This window comes from Lactuca sativa, chromosome 8 (genome assembly GCF_002870075.4).
Source record: "Lactuca sativa cultivar Salinas chromosome 8, Lsat_Salinas_v11, whole genome shotgun sequence".
In the NCBI taxonomy this organism is placed as follows: domain Eukaryota; kingdom Viridiplantae; phylum Streptophyta; class Magnoliopsida; order Asterales; family Asteraceae; genus Lactuca; species Lactuca sativa.
In genome coordinates this window covers 95,149,903-95,158,112 of record NC_056630.2, presented here as the reverse complement: position 1 = coordinate 95,158,112, position 8,210 = coordinate 95,149,903, and the positions used below count along the sequence as shown (strand labels likewise).

The window sequence follows — 8,210 nt, the reverse complement described above, 5'->3', positions numbered from 1 at the left end:
AATGTACCTAAACTGTTACAGGTATACCATTAACCCACTAAATGGTAGTGACATGTGGCCTCATGTAGACTACATCAGCCCATTGCCCCCCAAAAGGAGAAGGCTACCAGGAAGAGCATCAACAAAAAGGGAAAGGGATCAGATTGAGAGGGAAAACCAAGGAAAAAAATTCAATCACAAAAAGAGGTAGTGTGATGAAATGCATCATATGTAAGGAAAGTGGGCATAATAGAACAGCCTGTCCTCAGAAACCAATTGGGGAATCATCAAATGCAAGTTCAAAGAAAAACAAATCCAAGAAAGCTGGTATGTTTGATATATTAATTTATATATAACTTGTATAACTTAACATATTTGGCATAACTTAACTTTTCAAGTAATGCAAAACAGGTAAAGTGAAGGTTGCATTGGCACATGAAGTTGATATTGACAGTGACAGTGAAGTTGAAATAGAACTTGAAAGTGATATTGACTCTTTTGATCTTGAATTTGAAGATGATGTGCAACCTGAAGTTGAAGATGGAGTAGAACCTAAAGTCCAAGATGGAGTGCAACATGAAGTTCAAGATGAAGTGCAAGCAGAAGTTGAACCTGAAATTCATCCTGAAGTTCATGATGCTAACCAAGTTGAAGTTCACCCTGCAGTTCAAGCTAAAGTTGAACCTGAAGTGCAAGTTCAAGTTGAAGATGCTAACCAAATTGTAGTTCTTGAACTACAATTTGGTTAGCATCTTCAACTTGAACTTGCACTTCAAGTTGTAGTGGGAAAGAGGCCAAGGAAATACTAGCTTTTCAAGTTGTAGTGGGAAAGAGGGCAAGGAAACTTTCAGAAAGAATTACAAAACTGAAGATAAGAAAGATGTGAGAGGGAAAACAGGGAAGCAGTGATGACAATCCGTATAAGTTGGATTAACTTTTGGCTTATTGTATTGTTGTTAATGTTTTTGGCATCTTTGACTGACATCTTTTAACTTTGGAATCTTTTGGCACATCTTTTGAAAACTAGTTGGAATAGCTTAAATGCATGTTTAAGTGTGTAGTGTTTAACTTTTTGCACATCTTTTGAGTGTAATGAATGTTTAACTATGTTATGTAAAACTTTTGACACATCTTTTGAAGTCAATGTTCCCTTGAATGTTTATAATGTATTACCATCTTTTGCACATCTTTCTAATACCATTTGTATTGTTTATAATTTATTACCATCTTTTAGAACATCAACTGTAATCACAATTTCATTACAATGTAATCACAATTCATTACATTGTTTGAACAATTCCATTCCAATGATTCACAATAACATTACAAGTTTTGTACACTACTATTCCAATGATTCAATTCCATTACAATGTTTATTATTATCTTTTATACTACCAAGTTTAATAACAATTCCATTACAATGTAAAATTCCATTCCAATGATAGAATATAACCTTTTTCATTGAAAACATCACAAAAGCATACATAATTTAGTCATACTACATCATAATACATAATTTAAAACAACATTTTGACATACAAGAGAAACAAGAAAATTAATGCAAGTCTACGGGTAAATAATTTCCAATTGACTTTGTCAAGTTCTTGTTTATTCCTGTTCTTCTCTTCTTCAATTTTCATCATGCATATGCTGATTTCATTCTCCAAGGTACAAATTTTCAAGGTAAGATTGCAGCTTTCTTCTGCTTTCATCCTGTAATGCCCTCTTCCATCTTTCCTCCCTTCATCCTCATCCAACCATTACCAAAATTTACAGCTTGGACTTTTTCTATTCTTCAAGAAATTTATAAAAACATGTTAAATTGAAGGATGAAGAAGAAGTAAAAAAATATGAATTACCAGTGAGTTTTGACAAACTCTGAATTTCCTTCCAGGATTGTCTGGGGTTCTTGATGTCTTCACACGAGATGGCAAGTCGCAATCACATGGATGATTCGGTTGCAATTCGTCTTGTCGTTTGGAAGAAAAGGATGAGGAAGAAGATACCATCGATCGATCTAGGGTTTTAATTAATAAGCACTCGTATCTCACCCTTCTTATAATGTAAACACTTCTCAATGCCACATAAATGGCACATCACTCAAAACCTACAATAGCCGGTAAAGTTGGTTATTTGTGAACAACTGAAACAAGTTAGTTGGGTAAATGAGTACAAAAAAAACAATATTACCCATATGTGAACATTTGAAATACTTAATTACCTTAATAAGTCAAATTCTCATATTCCTTCAATCATTTAGGTGTGTTGGTGTCATGGTTGTAGAATTCGTTACTCAAGGTAATTAAGTATTTCAAATGTTCACAAAGAAGTCAAATCCGATTTGTTAGTACTCTTGAATGAACGACCAGAAAACACATATCAAAATTTTCTCTCAAATTTCATGAATACATACAGTAGATTCATTACCCAAGTTCAGAAATCAAGTTCTAGTGCAAGAATTTGATCAAAGATAGTTGTATCTTATTGCACTAATAGGGACGGATTTATGTTTTAGAACATTGCTTTGCAAGCCTCTATCTTGATTACAATTAGTAATTTCTTTTTGTAAGTTTTTTGTCTATGTTTATTGATAGTATTTTCAATTCGTTTTCTGTAATATATACATAATTATACTATTGTATTACACAATTTCTAACAAGGTGTCCTCCCAGTACCAAGGTTGGTCAAAGAGTGCTAAAAAGCATCTCGTCCCCAGCTTCACCTCCTTTGTCGCAACCTCATAAATTTTATGAACACAAGAATAACAACAAAAAAGTAACAAAGTAACAAGTCCAAACCAACAACATAAACTTTAACGAAACAAAAGAGATATACCTTATGAGATTCGGACTTATTCGGTTATTCCTAAGTTACTATGAGTTTTGACCATGTTCTTGTTTATAACAATTTTTATTGGATGTATTGTTTCCTAAAAGAGGCCATACATGTTTTTTAAGACCCATATAAGGAAAATGTACATTTTTAAAGTTTTGGAACATGTTCTTTGTTCGTTAAGAGTTTTGAACTAGAAAATAAGTTCTTTTTTTTTTTTTTTGCTTGTGTTAAGGAACCAGGCAGATTGGTCCCAAAATTTGGTCATATTATGTTTATGAAGTTGAAGTAGTCTGCCTTTAGCAGTATCATCTATAGGCAAAGATTAAGGTACAAGGATAGAGTTCGACTATTTGATCAACCTCACAATATGAATGTTGTGACTCACAAGTCCGGAAACCCTAATGAACCTATAAGAATCCTCCAACATTAAATAATTGAACATTGATGATTGAACTCACAACTAAAACTACTAACAAGAGGACAAAAAAAAAAGATCAAGGGTATAGCTTGCAAAAGATTTTGAGGCCAAGAACACATATAAAATGAATTTTAAACCAAAATTTCATACGATCCATAATTTTAAAAAATATAGATGAACATGAAATTAGCACTTGACAGCTCAAATTTTCAGAATAACTAAAAGAAAAACAATCCATTAAACTTTAACAAGATTTTTTATTCATGATAAACAAAAAATGTTGTCAAACTTTGATGTCTTTAATGTATTTATCTAGAAATATTTAAATTTATTATTATATTCCTGTTACCGGTTATTATTCTACTTGAGTATTTTCGCACCTAATTTGGGAACAAAAAGGATTCAAAAAGATAACCCAAATTTCGTCTGTTGCTTGATTTTGCCCAATTCCAAGTCAACATGTATTGACTTTTTTTAAAATTAAAAATTAATAAAAAAAATAACTAAATTCTAAGATTTAGTTGAAGGTAACATTTAAAAATTGCAATGCATTTTGCAAATTTAAGGCAAATGCTGCCAAATCACTTTCAGAAAAGTTCAGGTTCTTTAAATTAAAATCACAGATGATTAATGAGCGACTCACTATGTTTGTTTTTTTTTCTTTTTCTGTGAGATAAGAAAATATATATCCATATTTAGATTGGTCACCATGCTCCTCTCACACCATTGAAAAGATTTTGCAGAATCCAAATAAAAAGTTTAACACCATAAATAGTAAAAAAGCTTACTTAAAGCGAAATATCGAAATCCCAGATTTAAGAGATGGGGGCTATCGTGCAAAATGAATGTGAAAATGAGAGAAATAAAGTAACGAGGCTCAGATATGTTAATAATCAGAGCAAAGAGGAACAAACCGCCATGGCTGCAAACATCTCGGCTGCTTTAATGGTGGAAATTCCATCACAAGCCTCCAGAAATTACCCCGCCAAGATACGGTAAGTCTCAAACTTCGTCCGATTTACTCAGACAACGAAAATTTCTTCATCATCGCCTCTGATTTAGGGTTTCGATGTTTTAGGGTTGAATGTAGTTTCTTGCTTTTGATTGTTTGAAGAACATAATCAAAAGGAAACTGTTAAGAAAAGAAAAAAGAAACACGAAGAAACAGACATTGGTCCAAACCACAGAGATTGTAGATCAAGCGTATGATATCTGTAATCCACTCTGTATATATATATATAGGGAAAATGCTTTGAGGATCGAAAAGGGTTGTTGATAATAGAGGGAAATCAAAGATCATGGGCTACAGAAGCGGGTAACCACCCTTATAAACATCCCTTCCTTCTGATGCCTTGTTTCTTTGTTGTCTGAGTTGTTCGTTTCGCCCCAAACCCTAGTTTTTGGCGGAGCTCTGCATTTTATAGCAGGTCATTTCCACTTCTCATTTAAATTTACTTTTTGACCTTCTATTTGTTTTTATCAGGCGTTACCGATTTTATTTTTATTTTATTTTTAGGTACAGGATATGAAATTCAAAATTATGACTAAATAGTATTCAAACATTTCAATATAAATGTTCAAATAAATGCGATTGTTTGTATAAAAAAGATGTTTCGGTTCAGGTTTTAGACTGGACCGGGCCAAAAACAGTTTAAGAAGATATTTGAACCTAAAAAGAGTTTTAAACATAATAGAACTGGAATCTAATGTGAAGATTACACATGAATTCATATGGATTTGTGGCAAATGTGAAGATTATACATATGAATTCAAAAGGATTTATAGGTTTTTTTTAACGAATGAACATATATCACTTTTAGTATAAAGGATAAAACATGCTGACTAGATGCTTGCTTGACCACGAGTTCATTAATGTGTGCACTGAATGGACAATCATCGAAGTCAAAAGGATGTTGGAAGTAATGCATGGAAAAGATAATGTTATAATAAAGGAATTGATTTGGAAAAGATAATGGTATAATTGGAAGTAATCCATGGAAAAAAAATGTTGATTAGTCTGAAAATCCGCAGTATTATTCAATCATTGTAGATATGTTTACGTAGATATATGAGATATGGAATTTTGAATGATTTTGATCGATCGATAGTATTATATATACATAACAACAGAAGAAAACAAAACATCAAATCAATTTCTTTATTATTAAAGATAAACAATTGAATAACATGCAAAGAAAATGAATATATCATAAAAGTTGAAGGGTTGAAAATGTAAATTTTAACAACCAAAAATAATAAAATAAGATTCACTTGTTGTATATATGGTTTGATTTGTGATGATTGAAAAAATGATTTTTTTTATTGTTAAAGATAAAGACAAGATGACAAAATAAATGGGGGGGGGGGGGGGGGGGGGAAGAATTTTATAAATTATAGAGGTACATAATTTATTGTCTACAGCGTTGTACAATATGCAAACAAAACAAAAATGTCATTATTAGGTATGACAAAAATCGTTATTATAATCAGCTTCTATAATACCTTACAACATAAAAAAGGTATAAATGCAACACTCTAATAGGAAAAGGCAAACGGCTTTATGATGAATTTATCAATGTGTTATTATGTAAAAATAAAACATCAAAAAAGAAAGTCTATTGTAAGACTAGCGGAAAGTTTTATGGAACTCACCACATATGTGGGAGTTCTATTATTTATAATATATAGAAAATGATTTACAATAATGCTATCTAACATGGAAAAGAAAAACATATCTTTAGGAAATATTGTCAAATATGTCCTTAATAACTACAAATCAAAAGTCCATAAGTATGGATTATAGTAGATTTCACAAAAGTCTACATAATAGCTTGGATAAGTTAGAAAGGTCATGACCATCTCAAATAACACATGTTTTTTATGTTTGAAAGAATAATAAAAACTGCAAACTCTATGTTGTTAAATATATTTAAGAAAAAAGGTAGAAAAGTTACCCAATTGAGCTTCAATGACAAAATTTTCAAAAAGATCAAACTTTGAGAATCGAGATGTGAGTTTGGAAAAAAACACAAACTTATTTTAATGCTTACATATTGGTGGTCAAGTGAGTTCGGGGAAGAAAAAAAAAGGCACAAATTCTTTTTATATGACTTACATAATGGTGATCAAGTGAGCTTGGTGAATTAAAAAAAAAAAAAAAAAGGCACAACAACTTAATTTATGACTTGCATATTGGCGATCAAGTGAGTTTGGGAAGAACAAAAACAAAAACTTATTTTATGACTTCCATAGTGGTGCTCCTTAAATACTAGTTCAAAATTCACAACTCGTAGTTTTGAACTTGATGTACATATATTGCTTTTCTTAATAAACATGGGTTATTCATTTATACTTATTAACCGAAAGTGGTCAAATTTGTGATCCCTTTTTAACAGGGCACCAAACATACACATTTCAGAAAAGTAGTAACTTCTACATTTTTTAATACAATCATCAAATAACAACTTTACACTAACATAGGTTTATTATCAATGGGAATAATAAACAACAAATATATGCCCCAACAGCTTAATACAATGATTAACATCATATTTATAAAAAAATTACGTAGGGCCTTACATCGTAAAATTAACATTTGTACAAGATCTAAGTTTCTTCCAAAAGCTGCAAATTTCCATAGCTTATACATGAATGTAAGTGCAACTCGAAACTATTGTGTGCATCTTTATGTTGAGTACATATTGCCAACCAAAAGGATCATCGATCATTGGCTCATTGCAACAATAGGGAACGATGAACGATAGTCGTTGATACAAATAAGCTTCATGTTGCTTTTTTATAGTATTTTACTCTTTTGTTTTTTTTTTTCTAATTTCATACTTTGTGCAACACATTTTGGGTATGTTTGCAAGACATTTCAAGAATAAAACAAAGATGACTTAAGTTTACTACATCCAAATTTTAAACCAAATCGTATTCTGTGTATACCCTCTTTAAAACTAGTGACCCCAAAATAAATTCTACCAAATAAATTAGTAAAATGCATTTTCAATTTCTGTTTTTCTTCCTTTTTGTTTTAGAAAAAATGCACAAAGAAACACAAACCAATATTTTAATTTTTTATAATAGATGAACGAATCTTGGTAAATGAAAAATATCAAAATGAGTCGTCGAAACTAGAAAGTATCAAGCCTCAGAGTTGTTAATAATCATAGCAAATATGAACAAACCGTCATGGCTGCAATCGGTTGCTTCAATGGTGGAAAATCCATCGCCAAGCCTCCGAAAATTACCCCGCCAAGATACGGTAAGTCTCAAAATTCGCCCAATTTACTCAAGACAACTAAAATTCTTCATCATCGCCTCTAATTATTTGGGTTTTTATCTAAAAGTATTGTAGTTGCATTGTTGTGAATGAATCAAGTCTTCCATATAGTAACCATTGAAGATGCTATAATAAGAAGAAATAATTGAAAATAGACATGGATATGTTATCATTGTTCTATGAGAAAAGATAAAAAGATAAGCAGTAGAAACAGAGACCTGAATATAAAAAGGGTTGTTGATATTACAGGGCAAATAGAAGATCATGGGCTACAGAGGTGGGCAACCACCCTTAGAAACATCCTTTTCCCTTCGCCTGCCTTGTTTCTTAATTGTCTAAGAGGGTTTAAAAAAATTAGTGTTTAAGTTAGTTTATTAGCTTAAGTTTATGAGCTTATTTTACCTAAAAATAAGCCAATTTTCATAAGCCATTCAATTCATTTTTTTTTTCAACGCATGAGCTTTTTTATGTTTATTTACGTATTTACCATTATTCTTCATTTCCCCAAACACCATAACTCTCTTCTCCAATTCTGTAATGTAAGCATGTCCATTTTGGTCATTTTACAAAAAATAAACTAACCCAAACACTATTTTAGAAAGAGCTTGGTAGCTTATAAGTTATAAGCTAATCCAAACATTTTTTTACTTTATAAGCTAATCAACTAATTAGTTATTAAGCTATTAAGCTCAT

The 8,210-nt window shown here is 31.2% G+C and overlaps 1 long non-coding RNA gene across 3 annotated transcripts; it reads right to left on the bottom strand.

The window, feature by feature from the left end:
* Positions 1-1,418: 1,418 nt before the first annotated feature.
* LOC111908336 (uncharacterized) lies at positions 1,419-4,680 on the bottom strand. Of its 3 annotated transcripts, none has more exons than XR_006185518.2 (3): positions 2,201-4,680; positions 1,839-2,086; positions 1,419-1,772 (listed from the first exon to the last, which is right to left on the bottom strand). It is a non-coding gene; the product is annotated as an uncharacterized LOC111908336 (long non-coding RNA). The 3 variants fall into 3 exon arrangements; XR_006185519.2 differs by having other exon boundaries at positions 4,021-4,667; XR_006185520.2 differs by having other exon boundaries at positions 1,419-1,767; positions 4,021-4,667.
* Between the last annotated feature and the right edge of the window lie 3,530 nt (positions 4,681-8,210).